Here is an 18668-nt window from a genome sequence, read left to right as displayed (position 1 = left end):
ATTTGTATTCTTTTTCTCTAATATCCCTGGCCTTTCTTGTACACTCAGATTATTTTTTTCTACATACTTAAATTGTTTCTGGATCTAGTTCTAGAATACTGTGTATAGTTCTGGATAATTCATGTGTACAGTAGCAGTAACTGTATTGAAGCAGCTTACAGGAATGCATCATAAAAGCTACATTCCCTGCAAGAAACCATTTAAGAAGCGAGACTCATAGTGTGCACACTCTTTCAGAAATGCACCTGTGGGGTAACAAGAGGACTCAACTGAAAAAACAGAATTTAATGATTCCTGCAATATACAAAATGTATTTATTTATTCATTTATTTATATTTGTTGACCGGGAGTGTCCGAGTGGACGTAGGTCCATTTTCAGAGGAGGCCCGGGGAGAAAAGCTCCACAGTTAAAATAAAAAAATACTATTGTTTATCCAGCAGACAGAATAATGTGCAGAGTTCCCAATAACAAGTGGAAGCAGGCAAGCTGTGAAAAGTGCACACCTGTTTGAAAGTGCCCTTTTATCAAAGATATTCATCCAGTCATTAGAGGTATGACAAAATTGGAGTTTATCACATTAAGTTAATGGTACAGAAGGCAGAGCTGTCTACATTGATATGTAACAGTTTTCTTTTTACATTGGTACAAACCATGTATTTTTTCACATTTTGTGAATGCCATTCAGTTTAATTTATTTTTAAATTTTTTTAAGACTTTGCTTGTCAGGGAGATGACTTAGATGCAGTGTAAACAGTCTCTGTTTGCCATCAGTTTGTCTCTCACTAACTGTTATTTTTTTAATGATTAGCAGTTTTCTAAGCAATTTGCCAGCAATCTCCTAACTTACATAGCAAAGCATTTGCCTCTCTGTAAAGAACTATATGTGTACATATATAATATGCATATTTCATATATAGCGTAGCAATTTGCTGTCTTAGAAGTAACAAAAACTACCACTTGAGACAGTTTTCAGTTATAAGCGGAGGCTGATTTACATGGTTGAACAGGAATATACAAAACACTTAATGCACCACACAGACTTGATTCATGGAGGAGTGCTCAGTGTGTTATGAGGAAGCGATTCAAAGACTGCTGTAGTGCTACAGTAGTAAGAAGGCTCTGGCTTGTAGCTCAATAGCAGTCTTTCTGTAGAATGCCGCACTAAAATACGGCAGTCCTTGTGTGCAGGTAATGCAGCTTAGCATGTGTGCTTCCTGGGAGCCTTTTCCTGTGATTGAAATAGTGTGATAGAGTGATTCAAAAGCAAACTCTGCAATATGATTTGAGGAACAAAGCAAAGGGAATGTGTCTTTTGATGGTGTATACCTAGTGCTGCCTATGACAAGAATGGCGCTGTTATGTACTGAAAACCCTTGTGTGCATGTTTGTGTGTGTTTCTGTTTATGTGCAAATGTATGTTTGCTTGTGTGTGTGTGTGTGTGTGTGTGTGTGTGTGTGTGTGTGTGTGTGTGTGTGTGTGTGTGTGTATTGTATAATTATACATCTGTATATACACAAAAGATACAAGTGCACACACACAGTCACACACACACACGCACACACGCACACACACACACACACACACACACACACACACACACACACACACACACACACACACACACACACACACATACATATACACATACACACACATATGCACACACCACAATATGACTAAGTCCCTAATGTACAAACACATGTAACCATTAAGTAAGTAAGCCTGAAATGGTGGTTTATTTTAATAATTGCCGAGTCACACTCACGGAGCTGAACTTATTGTTTTTTACTGATTTCTACTTTTTTGCTTTTGTTTCAGAAGCTGAATCAAAATGGGGAACCTGAATATGTTGCTGATATTTTTCTTTATTGTGAGCAACCTATATCTTGTTATCTGTCAGCATAAAGGTATGATTCTATCTTAAGATTTACTGTACTAAGCGTTTATTATGATTGTGTCTGATTTACATTTCAGATTTTTTTAAATCTATTCATTATGCATGAACAAAGATCAGATTTGCATATAAAACTGTAAAAGCAACTGAAAATATAAGTTTTAAAGTATTTTATTCTATTTTTTTAATTTTCACTCCTTTCCCCCATTTAGTCTGGTAGCTATACTCTCGGAAGGCAGCATACTAACATAAGTCTTGTATTTTAAGTAGTCTTTACTCTGTCTCTTAAAACTGTGTAACCAATATCATGGGACAGGCAGAATGAGATGGTGAATTGTTCCACTAGGGATTGCTGGGAAATATTCTTCACCAAGTGTGATAGGGATACTGAGAAAAATGCACCCCCCCCCCCCCAGTAAGCCAGGTAGTAACAACAATACTGTCTCGGTAGTAACAACAATGCTGTCTCCCACAGTCTGTTCCTAATATTGCAAAGAGGGATATCATTTATTCAGGAATATATGTCAGTACATCCAAGTTATATTACCTTCCACTTCATTCCTTGAATTTGTTAATAATATTCCAAACTCTTGTAGATTTGCTGTATCCCTGGTTTTCCAGTAGCAAGTTACTGCTTTTCTGTCATTAAAAGTATTTATGAGAACAGACCTTGGGCATATTTGTTAAGATCTTGTTCCCTCTCTCCGTATACCTAAGAAATACACTTCAACTGTAATTTATATGGGTATATCTCTAGGTGGCAGAGGTGAAATTCATTGAGTGCCAATATCCTGTAGCACAAGTTACCAAGGATCACAAGGCTGATGGCTGTTTACATAGAAATTGTTGCTGGTATGATCTCTAAGTTTGCATCAGTATCGATTCCTTTATTTTGGGATATTTTTCCTTCCTTAAGTTGGTGTGACTGTGGAGTTTGTATACATAAGTTCAGTGGGTATGGGGGACTTGCTTCTGACATTGGAGGTGCTGGTGGGGGGCTTGTCCTCTGAAGAAAACATTTGCAGTTTAATTTTTTGCCCTTCTGTATTTTGGGCATTAGTCTTTAGTGTTTGGGTTCCTTGGAATTATGATGTTTTGCGGTTCTATAGTAGAAGCAATTGCCAGGTGCTTGAGGAATACCTCATATACTAGCTGTTATAATTCATTTCTGAATGTTTCTAATTTTGGGCATGTCCAAAGGTGTGGAACCAGTCCCTACATTGCTGAGTATCACATTTCCATGAATACATAACAGCTCCTGGAAACATCTTCTCCAATGTGGCTGTCATGCAAAAATACTTGTGCAGACTAACTACTTAGAACATTCTCCTTCCCTTTACATGCACACACTGATCTGGATGGGTTATCTTTGCAAGACTTATATAAAATTGCAGGCCAAAATAAAATAGCCTATAGATCTAATGCTCTCAATTTTCATTAATTCCTCAAAAGCTGGGTTCAGATCTGAGCCTCGGATTCAACTCAGCCATTACCATAGCTCTTGGCCACCTAAAAGCTCTTGAGCTCCTCCCTACCCACAAAGCACCAGCCCCTAACATACTTCAGATCTCGTTTGCCACTTTTGTGAAATAGACGTGGTTATCCATAGTTCTCAAGTTACATTCAGTTAAGTGATATTTTTCTTCACCTTTATAGCTTTCCTTTTGTCTTTTTTCCACACTTACACCCTTAGTGTATTCTCACTTACCATTTTAAGTAATTTTTTCCCTTTATTTTATTCCAAATTAACTTTATTTTACACGCCTGTGTATTCTACAGTACCATTGTTGGTACTTTTTCCTCCTTTGCCTTTATAATCTTTAAAAAAAAAAAAAATCTTTCCTTTTACTCCTTTTCTGATTGATAGTCTTTTGTAATGCTGGACAAAGGCCCTTCAGGGTTTAAAAAATGCAAACAATGTGGGAATAAGCTTCCTATTTCAGATACACGTGATTTATGTATATATTGTTTGGGCCCAAATCACGAATTGCTCTATTTGTAAAAATTTCAATACTTGTGCAATTGCTAATTGCAAAAATAAGCTAATTTTGAAGGGATTGTTGTCTACTACTTTTTTTGAGGCAATTACTGGGGCTCAACCCCCCAAAACCAAACTTAAGGAGACTTCAAAAAGGTCTCTGAGACTATCTGCTTCTTCCAGTCCATCATCCATGGAGTCTCCAGGAAAGAAACAGAAGACAGATTTGAAGGCTTCTGCTTTAAAGCCAACTTCACAGACATACAAACCTCTTCCTCGGACTCGATACTCACCTACCATTGAACAGGTGCTGTCCAGGTTACCATCCTGTTTCATGGAGAGATGACAGTCAAAATCTCCATCATTAGCCTCCTCACGTTCTTCCAGGTGTCTGACTGAAGCCGTTGTTTATAGGATGATGAGGAAATTTCTCTCAGCACAATTACAGATGGGTGTTCCTCCAGCTCCTACCCTTTAGAATCAGGAAGTCTTGATTCACACTACCCCTTCACTATTGGCTCCTTCTCTGATCTGACCATCTCTTTCAGAGCCCCTTGATCTGAGTCTGCTGATGCCATCTATGTCAGATCTGAGTATATTGTTATCCCTGGCTCTGAGGTCTTCTCTGAGTGCTCTGTCTCTGACGAGTTTGGAGTCAGATGACTCAAAGAGCCATAGCATCCCTGCTGGACCTGAGGTGTTGGAGTTGACTCTGAAGATGCTGGAGCAGTCTCTGCCCCTTTGAGCTTCTGCATTGGACAACTCAGCTCCAAACTCCGCCTCATGTTGACTGCCTTTGAGGCAGAGGGAGTCAATGGGGAGGATTCATGTCTTCTCAGCTCCATTGACTTCTTTCTCCCCAGGGCATTCTGCCTTTGAGGTGGAGGAGAGAGTTTTCTCTGCTTCAGAAGGCTGGACAGTTTCTCCCCCCTCGGATCTCCCTTTAGGATCTCATGTGTCTTTGTATTTTGAGCCTCAACATTTTACTCCACAGCGACAGCCAGTCCAAACACCCCAGGTTAGCCAGCAGGGTATCACCATCACTTCTGATACTTCTCCAGGAGATCCCACTGAAGAAGTACCTTGGAAGAAAAAGTGCAAAAGGAGGCACTTGGATTCTCCACAAAAATCTATAACAGAGAATATTGATTTTGATGTAGGAGAATGATCCATAAGATCACCACCTGGTGATGTCTCATTTGTAGACATCCTGGAGATCCTTAAACAAGAAGGTAGTTGATCCTCCCAAAATCCTTCTCCTGAAGAATCAGTATTCCTGGAGGCATCTGGAGCTGTCCTGTCTACCTCCTGGGTAACTCTTCCCACTGACAAGCTCATTGATTTGATCTCAAAGCAGGCATGAAAGGAACCTGACTCTGTTGAACCTATCCCTAAGAGACCAGATCAAATTCTGGCACCACCAACAGGAAGGGAGTTTTGGAGTAAGCGAGTACCTGTGGATGGCATGGTCGTGGCAATGGCCACTAAGAAGGAACTTGTGGAACAAAGTTCCACTGTCCATTCCCCTACCAGGGAGCTGAGGGCTTTGGACAGTTTTGAGAAGAGTGTCTGTGCTTCAGTGACCTTCGCTCTTAGGTCACTAAAGTATTTGGAACATTTTATTAGATTGCAAAAAGACTTGATTAAGGAACTCTCAAATTCTCTTTCAGGAACCAGTACTTCTGAGACTCAGGCTTTTGTGGCCTTACATTTGGTGACCCTACAGTCCATTTCTGACTCATCAATTAGGCTTATCTCTCATGCAGTTGAGGGTTCTTCAAGGGCAGCAGGTGCGGGCATCTCAATTAGGAGACATGCTTGGATGTACTTGTATGACTTTGCGGAGCTCTTCAAGTTCAAGTCCTCTTTCTTCAAGGCCCCCTTTGACAGAACTTCTTTATTTGGCCCCAAAGTGAAGGACTCTTCAGGTGTGAAAAAGATAGAAAGATACTCCCTGCTGTGGAAGTGTGTTTTTTGACCCCTCAAAGGACTTTTTCTAGGAGGCAACTAGGAGGATGAAAAATGTGGTTCAAAAAAATCTCAGGGTCCTTTCCAAGATCCATGTGGAGACAATTTCCCCAGAAGCAGAGGGGGAACTCAAATAGAAGATGCCACTAACACAGCAGAGGTGGCCTGCAAAACCAAGGGTCCATAGATTCTTTCTCAAACAGACCCTATCAGCACTCCTGAAAGAAGGCCCAATACCTCCTCTGGAGGCAACCGGGGGTCATTTACCCCAGCACCAGAGACCCTGGTTTGATATTACAAAAAGATAGCTGGGTGCAAAGATCATTTCCAGAGGTTAATAATTCCCTTTTCCCATCCACCTCCATCCTCACGAAAATTTCCTAGTGTTCCACCCAATCAGAGAAAAGCAGCAGCACTAGAAATATAAAGCTGCTAGGAAAAAGAGTCATCCAAGACATCCCACCAGACCAGATAGAATCCAGGACTTACTCAAGATTCTTTTTAGTGTCAAAGAAAACAGGGATCTGGAGACCAGTTTTGGATCTCAGCAACTTGAACAAATCAGTTTGACACTTAAAGTTTCGGATGGTCATGGTTCAGTCCATTTTGCCCTTTTTGGGAAAGGGCAACTGGATGTGCTTTATAGATCTTCAAAACGCATTCTATCACATAACAAACAGTCCAGAAGGTACTTACACTTCTGGCTTGGAGCTAGTCATTACCAGATCTGAGCCCTGCCCTTTGGTCTCACTACAGCCCCCAGGGTGTTCACCAAATGCATGGCAGTGGTAGCAACTCACTTGAGACTGCTGGGATTCCGGGTGTTTCCATATCTAGATGACTGGCTCATTAACATCCCAACCAGGCATCTGCTAATAATAGCGAGAGATCAGGTACTCCAAACTTGCTCTCGTCTAGGAATTAGCATAAATTACAACAAATCTCAGTTAGAACCTTCTCAGATACTGGTGTTTATAGGAATAGTTTTCAGTACGGTATCAGTAACAGCTTCTCTTCCTTTTGCAAGAGTGCAAACTATCTGATTCTAGGTCAGAAAAATAGTTCACAGTACCAAAGTTCTGGTCTGGTTGAGTCTTCAAGTATTGGGGTCAATGTCAGCTGCCATGATCTTAGTTTCCGCTAGCATGATTTCATAAGATAATTCTTCAATGGATGCTAGCAATGCAATGGTCAGTTCTTTATCAATGAATGTCACCCCAAATAAGAATCAATCAAGCATGCAAGAATTACTTTTGGTGGTGGATTCGATCAGATCAGGTTTTACAGGGTCATCCCTTCATTCTCCCTCAACCCAAGGCCATAGTGACCATGCACACATCTCAGATTGGGTGGAGGGGGGCATTTTCTGTGGAAAACAGTCCAAGTCACTTGGTACCCTGAAGAGGCCAACACGCATATCAATACCCTGGAAATAAGAGCAGTGCTCTTAGCTTTGCAGGCCTTCCAAGATTATCTTCCTTTCAGGACAATTGCGATCCAAACAGATAGTATGTCAGTAGTTTGGTACATCATCAAACAAGGAGGGATCAGGTCTTACCCCTTGTGTGGAGAAGGCCTCAGAGTACAGCTCATCCAACTGCTTTCTGATAGCAATGCACATTCTGGGGAAGTCCAATGTGATAACAGACAAATGAAGCAGGTCTATTCTATTACCTCATGAGTGGTCTCTCAACATGAAAGTGACACAAATGATTTTCCATCAATGGGGCCAGCCTTGCTGTGATCTTTTTGCTTCACCCCTAAACAACAAGTACAGCAGTTTCTTTGCCCTCATTTCCCCTCCAGGGGAATCACCAAGGGATGCTCGGCTCCACTATTCATTCTCCCAGTCTCCTCCATGCTTATCTCCCAACTCCATTGATCCCCAAATTTCTACAGAAAGCAGCCAAGTTAAAGAGCAAAGTCATCCTAATGGCACCTTACTGGCCTCAACTGATTGATTCCCCTCTCTTTGGCCTCAACTACTTTACCCTCCTTGGATTCTGGATCCGATTTCAGATCTCCTGTCTCACCCCCACAGGTATGGTTCATCTGGATATTTCAAACCTAAAGCTGACAGAGTGTTTTTTCCACTTCTGTTAATAGCCATAAAACCTATGCTGTCATCCTCTGTCCATCATAACCTTTTATCTTCCCGTAAAGCTTCTATGGGGAAATTTTACAGAAGTAAATGGAAGAGATTTGTTTTTTGGGTGCATCAGAAACATATTGACCCATTTTCAGCCCCTGTACAAAGTGACCTTGAGTTTTTGGCAATGATTTTCAATGAAGGAGCTAGCTCCTCGACCAATACAGTTCAGTTGGCAGCAATCTCTAATTTCCACATTGGATTTCAAAATTCTTCCCTTGCTTCATCGAAGCTTTGTAAGGCCTTTTTGAGAGGGACTCTTCTGTTGAGACCACGTAATAAATACCCAACTACACCATGTGACTTGAATTTAGTACTGCAGAACTTAATTCATTTCTCTTCTGAACTAGCAGCAAAATTATTTTAAATTCCTCACCTGAAAAACAATTTTTTGTAGTGGCCATTACCTCAACCACAAAATTTTCTGAACTTCAAGCATTGTCCTTCTAACCTCCCTACTTGACTTTTCATAAGGATAGAGTAACACTACAAACCAACCCTTGTTTCTTTCCTAAGGTGGTATCAGAATCCAGCGTCAACCAGTACATTAATCTGCCTGTCTTCTTTCCAAAATTTGACAACAAAGAAGAGTACATGTTGCACTTGCTAGATGTTCATAGACAATTACATTTCTACTTACATAGAACAAACTAAATTAGAAAATCTGATCAACTATTTATCTCCTTTGTAGACTCCAAAATAGGTAAATCAGTTACAAAGGTATCTTTGGCAAGATGGCTTACTGACTGTATATCCTTTGTCTAAAATAAATGTGGTTTCTTATTACTAAAATCTTTAACAGCCCACTCAACTAGATCCATAGCAACCTTGTCAGTATTTTTATCTAGGCATTCCATGGATGACATATGTGTGGCTGCAACTTGCTAATCCTCAAGCCTTTATTACTCATTACAAACTAGATCTGGTTTCAAGGGGAACAGCTGCCTTTGGTTCAACTGTGCTCAGGAATATCCTTCCTTAGAGTCCACCCAGGGTTACAGGTAGCTGGCAACTCTGTCTCAACTGTTGAGGAATGAATGAAAATTAACATCAGATAAAGAAGTTATGTACTAACCATAACATTCCATCTGTGTTGTCCATTTTCATTTTTCCTCAGCTCTCCAGCCACCAGTCCCTATCCATTGTCATTATGGACTTCTGGAAGAGCGAGAGTTTATAAAAATTCCACTGTGCCTTATGTTGAGCTCCAGATAATGGCTTCTTCTGTCAGGAATATTATATTAATATTTCTTATTTTATGTCATCTAGAAAACAAGAGCTGAGGTTTGTTAGGGGTTGATGCATTGTGGGTAGGGAGGAGATGGATAGCTTATAAGTAGCCATGAGCTACAGTAACGACCAAATCAGATCCAAGGTTTTGATCTGAATCCAACTGTTGAGGAAAAATGAAAATGGGCAATACAGATGTAACGTTATGGTGAATATATATCTTCTTTTTATAATTAAACAGAACACTAACTACGGACCAAGTGCACAAGCAGTCACTAATAAAGATAAAAGCACTCAGACAGCTGCTGTTTGCCCAAAAACCCATTTAATGACACAGCACAGCATACCACATAGACGTATAATGCTGAACACAGTTCCCAGTACGTTTTCGTCCAAGACTTCATCAGAATGGTTACATACATCACTCCCCTCCATTTTATACAAAAATCACTTAATCAATCAAGCAATAAAGCAATTCATTAAGCTATTAAGCTTAATTAACTCACAAGTACACCGAAAAACTTGCAATGAATAAAGTGCTTAGACTGACTAAAAGTACTGTTAAAAACTGTAAAAACAATCCATTATAACATTACATGCCTTTAAAATCCCTACTTCTTAAAACAATCAATAATACAAAATAAAGAATTAATAAAAGATTATTAAAAATATCTATTACATTGAAAATGTGAATATATTTTAAAAGATAAATACATCTAAAATACAATACTTTGCTTCCATCTAGTGACCTAAACGTTTATTACATTAACAAATTTATTACATTCAAAATCAAAGTGTCAACCTGTCTTAAAGCATGGAATAGTCAATACATTATTTTAAAAAGTCTAACTTATAAAACATTTAATACTTATTTAAAACTATTTAAATACTGAGGGATATATAAAGTTATGTAAGGTTTAAATATGTGGAAGATTATTTATATATATAATTAAGTAAGGAAGGTGCAATAAGCATACTATAACTTGGCTGCTCTTAATTTTTAGTACAGGTGCAAGGGAGACCATCTCACTGAGCCCTGGTCATTTATTCGCCTCAAGGACCAACTGCCAGTAAACTTCTTGATATTTAATTTGTGTCTCCCATGGACCCCCTCAAATATCCATCTGGACTTCTTCTAGTACATAAAATGAAAAAGTAGCCTCTTTTCATGTCAGTGTATACTTAAACAGGGCATTCCTATTATTGCCCTTTTTAATATCATAACTATGCTCATATATTCTTCTTTTTAAACAACTTACAGTCTTTCCTACCTAAAAACCTCCATTAAAATTAAGAGCAGACGAGTTATAGTGTGCTTATAGCACCACTGTCTGAGTGCTTTTATCTTTATTATTATTTTTATAATTAGTTACAGTGGTGAATGTGAAGGTTGAATGAAGTGTGGGCCTTTACCCTCTTTTAAAATATCTGCAATTACCACCCCACACCATGGGCTAAGTAGCACTTGGCTGTGGATCACTTCATTCATTAACTGAGCCCATATTCTGTGTACTGCTGGACATCCATTTTTCATACTTCTAAAAGAACCCCATTAGTATCTGGTAAATTGCCTGAAAGTTGCTTTTTAAATATCTCTTCCATTTCTGCATGATATATGGATTAGAACAAATACTGAGACAACTGATCCATTGTTTTTGTAAGTTTAATTCACTAAACCCTGGGCAATCTTTAAAGACAGCTTAGACTTATAAAATTTTCCAATATGATCTTTTAAAACTCATGTATATAGAGATTTATAAAATCCTGGAATAGTCTAAATATCTTTCCTGGAATTCTTTGTTATTTGTAGTGCTAGCTAACAGCCTTCTGCTGCCAAAGCACATGTTTTAAACTAATACATTTTATCTAGTCCTGTCTGCCGTCTGGATTTGATTGAGAAGGAGGTATAACCAGTCCATAATTCTGTTGATTATCCTAATGCACAGACATCTACTAATCCCATGTTGATTACATACTGATTTGATTTTTTCACTATTAGATGGCCTTGCCATTCTAGGTACCCTTCTGGCTTCATGCACACCTTTCACCATGTACCAGTCCTGTAAAATAATCACTGACTCCTCTATAAATGCCAAGACAGAAGTCATGACTTGTATGACTGCTCCAATCTCAGCTTTGTGAGGAACATATTCTAAATTAGTAGGCATTTTTGCCTCACTCCACCTCTACTTAAACCCTTTTATTGCTGCATAATTTCAATGTTTACCTATCAGCTGCTTGCCTGTGTGAAACTGTAGTGTGACTGCTGGTCATGTCAGCACTCAACCCTAATCTAAATCCATGTCTTTAGATTTCTGTATCTCTGTCCAGGTTAGTCTAATGCAGGCATGGGCAAACTACGGCCCGGGGGCCACATGCGGCCTGTTTAAACGTTTTGATTCGGCCCGCCACCTCCCAACCGTCCCAAATTACTTTGATTTTTCCGAGTTTTAGGGTCCCAATAATGGGGTGCCACGATTCCCGAGTGGCACCCCTTCATTTCCGATTTTTCATCTTTTTTTAGACTTTTTCATTTTTCGTGGTTTTGGAGCGGACGTCATCACGTGCGCGATGACGTCAGCTCCGTCAGCCTGTCGGAATTAAGATCAAGGGACATGCGGGAGCGCGTCTGTTTGAATAATGGGACTGCCCGCCGTTTTGGATTTAAGCTCAACGGACTTTTACACCATAAAACTGCAGAGTTTTCCAGGCAGAATGGGAGTTGCTGCACAGCTTGCTTTGAAGTTTTCTTTAAGGTAACAAATGTGTGTGTGTGTGTGTGTGTGTGTGTGTGTGTGTGTGTGTGTGTGTGTGTGTGTGTGTGTGTGTGTGTGTGTGTGTGTGTGTGTGTGTGTGTGTGTGTGTGTGTGTGTGTGTGTATGCGATCGGAGAGAGAAAGTGAGTGAATGCAGGTTTGAAAGGTGAAGAGTGTGTGTGTGTGAGCGATCGGAGAGAAAAAGTGAGTGAATGCAGATTTGAAAGGTAAAGTGTGTGTGTGTGTGTGTATGCGATCGGAGAAAGTGAGTGAATGCAGGTTTGAAAGGTGAAGTGTGTGTGTGTGTGTGTGTGTGTGTGTGTGTGTGTGTGTGTGTGTGTGTGTATGCGATCGGAGAGAGAAAGTGAGTGAATGCAGGTTTGAAAGGTGAAGAGTGTGTGTGTGTGAGCGAACAGAGAGAAAAGTGAGTGAATGCAGGTTTGAAAGGTGTGTGTGTGTGTGTGTGTGTGTGTGTGTGTGTGTGTGTGTGTGTGTGTGTGTGTGTGTGTGTATGCGATCGGAGAGAAAGTGAGTGAATGCAGGTTTGAAAGGTGAAGTGTGTGTGTGTGTGTGTGTGTGTGTGTGTGTGTGTGTGAGCGATCAGACAGAGAAAGTGAGTGAATGCAGGCTTGAAAGGTGAAGTGTGTGTGTGTGTGTGTATGCGATCGGAGAGATTGTGAGTGAATGCAGGTTTGAAAGGTGAAGTGTGTGTGTGTGTGTGTGTGTCTGTGTCTGTGTGTGTGTGTGTGTATGTGATCGGAGAGAGAAAGTGAGTGAATGCAGGTTTGAAGGGTGAAAAGTGTGTGTGTGTGTGTGTGTGTGTGTGTGTGTGTGTGTGTGTGTGTGTGTGTGTGTGTGTGTGTGTGTGTGTGTATGCGATCGGAGAGAAAGTGAGTGAAATTAGTGAATGCAGATTTGAAAGGTGAAGAGTGTGTGTGTGTGTGTGTGTGTGTGTGTGTGTGAGCGATCTGCTTCATTATCTATTCTCTTGCCTTATCCTTCAAAAAAAAGAAATGATCTGACTGCTTAAAATAAGTAAAATGTGCATTCTCTCCACATCACTAGGCACTCCATTGAATATTTGTACTTTTAGTGTGTTCCCAACAGTTGGGTTGTCACACTGAACTGCACTATAGTTTGGTTGCTTTGCTTGCTTAATATTCATCACAGACTCAACCTCCCATTCTTTATCAGCCCCTTCCCACAAGAAATGTCTTTCTTTCAACTTTGGATATTTCCTTCCTGCTCATGTTGGTTCTTTAAAGTATACTACTGTAGTTTTCCTTTCATTTGTACAACTGCATTGTACTCCAGTCCAGATGCAAATGTACATTAAATGCACAGACCCCAAATCTGTCCCCTGACAGCTATAGTTATACAGCATGTTTATGAAAAGTTCTCCAGGCATGTCTAGTGTAATGCAGTTCAAATAAAGTGAAATATGCTGTACATTTATGAGATTTAAAATTTTTTTTTTTTTTATTTATGTGGTTATGGATTACATTTCTGTCACAGCAATGGAACAGCATATGATGCGAAATCAAGTCCTGTTTATTAAAGTGAATGTCAGGGATTTCTGTAGTGAGATTGAAGAAGAGGGAGGAAGCAAATACCTTAATTTGAATTATTGCATTTTTATATAACCCATTAAACAATCAAGATGGTCATTTATTTGATTTTCAGTGTTTAAAGACTCATTTCAAAGTCAGAGATTTTATTGTAATGCTTTTCTTCATTTCATTGGAAATTAAAGCACATGTTTTCTCCATATCCCAAGATGTGTATTTTTCCCCCAATGAGGTGATGTTTTCAAAGCATGCCATCTATCTGCTCCTGTTCCGGCCCCTTTGTCAAATGTTAGAACTCAATGTGGCCCACGAATCAAAAAGTTTGCCCACCCCTGGTCTAATGCTACCAGTACAGGGTAAATCTTTTTTTACCTAACATTAGAATCATCTTCCTTTTCACAGGGTTCATCAACCCCTTTACATTCCAAATTAAAACTGACAGTATTGATGTCGATTTCAAGTCAGTCTAATTCTTCTAATCTCTTTTAGGTGCCTTTTTTTCCTTCATAAACCCTTCTAGACTTAATAGGTACATCATAGTTAGATATTGAACTCATTCATTGTATTTGCCCCTGTCTTTTCCAACCCTACAACCATCTTGCCATTGCTCATAAGAAGCACTCACTTCAGGGGAAAAAATAAACACTGGGGTGATTTATCTCCTAGGATAACTCCTCTTCTAACTGCTGTCTTGTTGTGATTATTGTATACCCTAACTTTTATTGCAGAAAATTAGTACTTGTATTTGTGACATGAGCTCTTATCCCCTTGAACTCCATAAATATACATTTTTGAATAAATTAACTAATACTAAACAACTTATATACAAGTTTTTTTCACCATTTTCCAAAGATGGAGCAATTGCTCCAAATGTAATGATCATCCCTTGTACCAACACTTTGGGAAATGTGACTCTCTACCAATACCAAAAAATATCTCTCCCCTCATAACAGATGCCCTTTCCACCAAAGTCCTCTAAACCTGTCATACTTATTTTCATCTGTAATACTTAGTAGACATACTATAAAAGTTAACTGTTCAGACTGAAAAACCCCAAAGATAATCAGTTTTACACTTCCCTTCTTTCTTCACTAATTAACCATTAACAATGATTTTACACCTTGCATAGCCCCTCCTCCCAGTAAGCTAATATTAATATCTTTTTAAACGTTTCCTTAAAGTTTGGAATACTTTAAATTCTAGTAACTATGTTAATGGAGCAAGGCTAAGGCACAGAAGTGTTTGTAAGTCCTAGGTAGGTACAGGAGCCGCCTGTGAAATGAAAGTAACTTGTCAATGTTATGTTTTCCTATCTCGCCTTCATTCCTGCTAGTTGGGTTCAGAGCCGATCCTCAGCTCTGACGCAGAAGCATACCAAAGCTCGAGAACTTCTACTGGCTCGAGGCTACAACCTATCCCAGGATGCCTAGTGACTGTTCCCCAGATCTCATGTGCCACTTGAAGCATCGAGATTGTCTTCGGTGGCTCAGGCTAGTAATTACTTTTATTATACATCTTTATCTACATTTTTGACAAAAAAATTTCTATTAGAGTCTACTAATATCTTCCCTGACCAATTAGTGTGATTGTGTGTGTTGTTTTTATTACTTGGGTGTGTTCTTTAGCTGTTCTCTTTAGAGCCCCTTTTTTTTCTTCTTCTATCCCCTTAAAGAATCTGATTACGTTAGAGGATTCTTTCTCTTTAGCCCATTTTTTCTTACAGGGCTTCTTCCCCTTTCCTTAAGGAGTCACCGTTAAGTTAGAGGTGTCTCTTCAGGTTGGGGGAGACTGTTGTTTAACTTAGAGACTTCTTCACCTCCCACCTTTTTCTTTCCTAGTTAAAAAAAAAAAAAACTTTCTTTATATTTGCTTCCATGCTTTTGTTATTATTGTTAGTGTTATTGCTGCTAGTAGCTGGTTTTGTTAATATCGTTTATCATGTCTAAAGAATCATCTTTTAAAGAGTTGAGACAATCTGGGTTTAAAAAATGCAATTCATGCATCCAGAAAATGTCTCTAATGGATGGATACACAAGTTGTTTGTATTGTCTAGGAGCAGTCCATCTGCAGGATTCTTGCTCCGTTTGTCATGGATTTAGTGCAAGGATTCTACAGAAAAGAAAAAATAAACTAATTTTAAGGGATTTATTGAAAAGCCCTTTTGAAGAAGGTAATCAGGCCTCTAAATCAGACAAGACAAAAAAGGTAGTTTCGTCAGCTCCAGTGTCTGAGCCGTTAAGCAGTGACAAGGAACAAGTTATCTTCAGAGCCAAAGGTTATTGGTTCCAACAAACCTGGTCCTCCCTCGGTTCCATCTGAGTCCTTGAAACCATTGTGGAGCTAAAAAAGGAGTAGGTCACCATCATTGCAAACAGTACGCTCAGTGCCGCAATCTCCTTTATTACAGTATGTGGCAGGTAGTCACAGGTCATCGACCCATTCCTCTCGGTCCTCCAGAAGTTTATCGGATGATGACGTGGAGTGGGTGGTGAAGAGGTTGCTGCAGACGTGGGCCCTGGCACAAATTCTTTCAAGCCCAGCCCATCGGAACATGGAGCTGACCACTGTATCTCAGGTGCCATCTATTCCTCCCCCGATTCAGACAAGTTCGTAGCTAGAGTGTCAGGAGATCATTGCGTGGAACTGGCAGAGCCAGTAATCACCCATGATATCTCAGCTCCAATGTCTGCTCTGATCTCGTTGATGCTGTCTTCCATCAAGAGATCTGGGAGTTGACTCTCCCTGGTCAGCTCTGGGGGAGAGTCGAGTTGGACCCTTGTCGGAACCGACTGTCCTATTCGGTACTTTGGCACAGGTGAGTTCAGCTCCCAAATTAGCCTCAGAGCCACCCTCCTTGGTGCTAGGGAGATCTCACCATCCCTTTGGACTGGAGTCTCTCTTGGCTCAGGATCAATGTGCCTTTCAGGTGATGAGGAGTGTGCTCTCCACGAAGTCTGCTCCACCTTTGGCTCCACACACTCTTCTCCCTAAAGGCCAGCATCTACTGCTTCATCATCCCTCCATCAGCCCCATAGTAGAAAGTCAGTTCCCCAGGAAACCCCAATGGGTGGAACCTCCTCTTCTGACACCTTCCCAGAACATCCCCCGAGGAGGTCCCTCAGAAGAGACAGTGTAAGAGGAAGCACATAGACTCCCCTGAGTCTGTCACTTCTGATACGAACTTAGAGGATTCAGAAGGGTCCCCACGGTCACCCTGTGAGGATGTCTCTTTATCAGACATCCTAGAGATCCTTAGGCAGATTGGCAGCTGGAAATCCCTATCCCATTCTGAGGATGAGTCAGTATTCCTGGAGGCATTTGTTTCTCACCCCTCCACCTCTTAGGTGTCTCTGTCCTTTGACCCGCTTCTGTGTGTTGTGAGGCGAAAGATGTGGGACTCTCCGGAGTCAGTGGATCCCGTTCCGAGGAAGCCAAATAAATTCATTACACCCCCAGAGAATAGACAATACTTAACAATGGGAGTTCCAGTAGATGCGATAGTTGTGGCAGCAGCCACAAAGAAGGAGTTAGCTGAAACTTCTGCATCTGTCCATCTACCGAACAAGGAGTCTTGTACGATGGACAGATATGGGAAGTGTATGTTCTCCTCAGCGGCCTTTACCCTACGTTTGCTGAATTACTTATCACATTTCTTCTGACCCCAGAGGGATCTCCTTAAAGAGCTAGGAGATACCCTACAAGGCGCTACAGCCCAGGGTTTATCGGATAAGATAAATTCCCAGCTTGAGACCTTAACCTTGATCAAAAACTCCTCCATGCGCCTCATCTCCTACGCAGTTGATGGAGTGAGCAGGGCAGCAGGCACAGGAATATCTCTTAGGAGACATTCCTAGATGCACCTTTGTGAGTCTGCTGAAGCCTTCAGATATTCCTTTGTTGACGCCCTTTTTGATGGCTCGTCCTTGTTTGGGCCGAAGGTAAAAGAGACTCTCACCAGGAGCCAACAAGATGGCAAGACTCTATCTGTCATCGAAGTGTGTTTTCCTGCCCCCACCAGATCTTTTCCTAAAGGTCAAAAGAGCATAAAAATGTGGTTCTGGAAGTCCAAAGGATCCTTGTTGTACGCTTGTGGTGATCCTTCCTCCAGGGGCAAAGGGGGGAATAACAATGGAAGAAGCCGTCCACACAGCAGAGGGAGTCTGCAAAACCAGGGTGACAAAGATATGTTCTCAGGTCATCCCTTCCAGCTCTCCTGAAAGGAAGCCTGACTGTCTACCTCTGGAGGCAGTCAGGGGAAGACTATCACTGTACCCAGAAGCCTGGCTACAATTGACTTAAGACAAATGGGTACAGTCCATTATATCCAGGGGATACAACATTCCTTTCCACTGTCCACCTCATCTGTCAAAGTCTATCCCAGACATTCCACCTGGACAAAGGGATCAAGCAACCCTAGAAATTCAAAGGTTGCTAGGAAAAAGAATCATCCAAGAAGTCCCCACAGACCAGATCGGATCTGGAATTTACTCAAGGTTCTTTTTTTGTTCCAAAAAAGACAGGGGACTGGAGACCAATATTGGATCTCAGCAGACTAAACAAGTCGGTAAAGAAAGCAAAGTCCCAGATGGTAACACTGCAATCTATACTCCCTTTTCTGGGACAAGACAATTGGATGTGCTCTTTAGATCTTCAGGACACATACTACCACATAAAGATGGACAGGCGCTCCAAAAGATTTCTATGCTTCTGGCTGAGAGTCAGTCATTATCAGTTCAGAGCTCTGCCCTTTGGTCTCACTACAGCCCAGGAGTGTTTACCAAATGCATAGCAGTAGCAACGGCTCATCTGAGTCATCAAGGATTCCAGGTGTTTCCATATTTAGATGACTGGCTCCTGACTGCCACGACCAAGCACCTACTAATCAGAGCAAGGAACGTCACCATCCATCTCTGCTCAGACCTAGGCATTACTATAAACACAGAAAAATCTGCCTTGTTGCCATCACAGCATATTACATTTATAGGTGCAGATTTAAACACAAATGACATGGTAGCAAAATTGTCTCAGGAGAGAGAATACAAATGCTATGCAGTCAAGTATCTATCCTACTCAAGAAGAAAAAGGTACAAGCAAAATTCGTCCTCAAGGTCTTAAGCTCAATGG

General features: G+C 40.7%; 1 protein-coding gene across 1 annotated transcript in view; it reads left to right on the top strand.

The window, feature by feature from the left end:
- The window catches only part of GLIPR2 (GLI pathogenesis related 2), a 1300660-nt gene that overhangs the window by 425577 nt on the left and 856415 nt on the right, over positions 1-18668 (top strand). The window lies entirely within an intron of this gene.

This window comes from Protopterus annectens, chromosome 3.part0 (genome assembly GCF_019279795.1).
Source record: "Protopterus annectens isolate FY-2018-M chromosome 3.part0, PAN1.0, whole genome shotgun sequence".
Lineage (NCBI taxonomy): Eukaryota > Metazoa > Chordata > Ceratodontiformes > Protopteridae > Protopterus > Protopterus annectens.
Note: the sequence above shows the minus strand (reverse complement) of the source record. Positions and strands in the feature narration are given on the sequence as shown.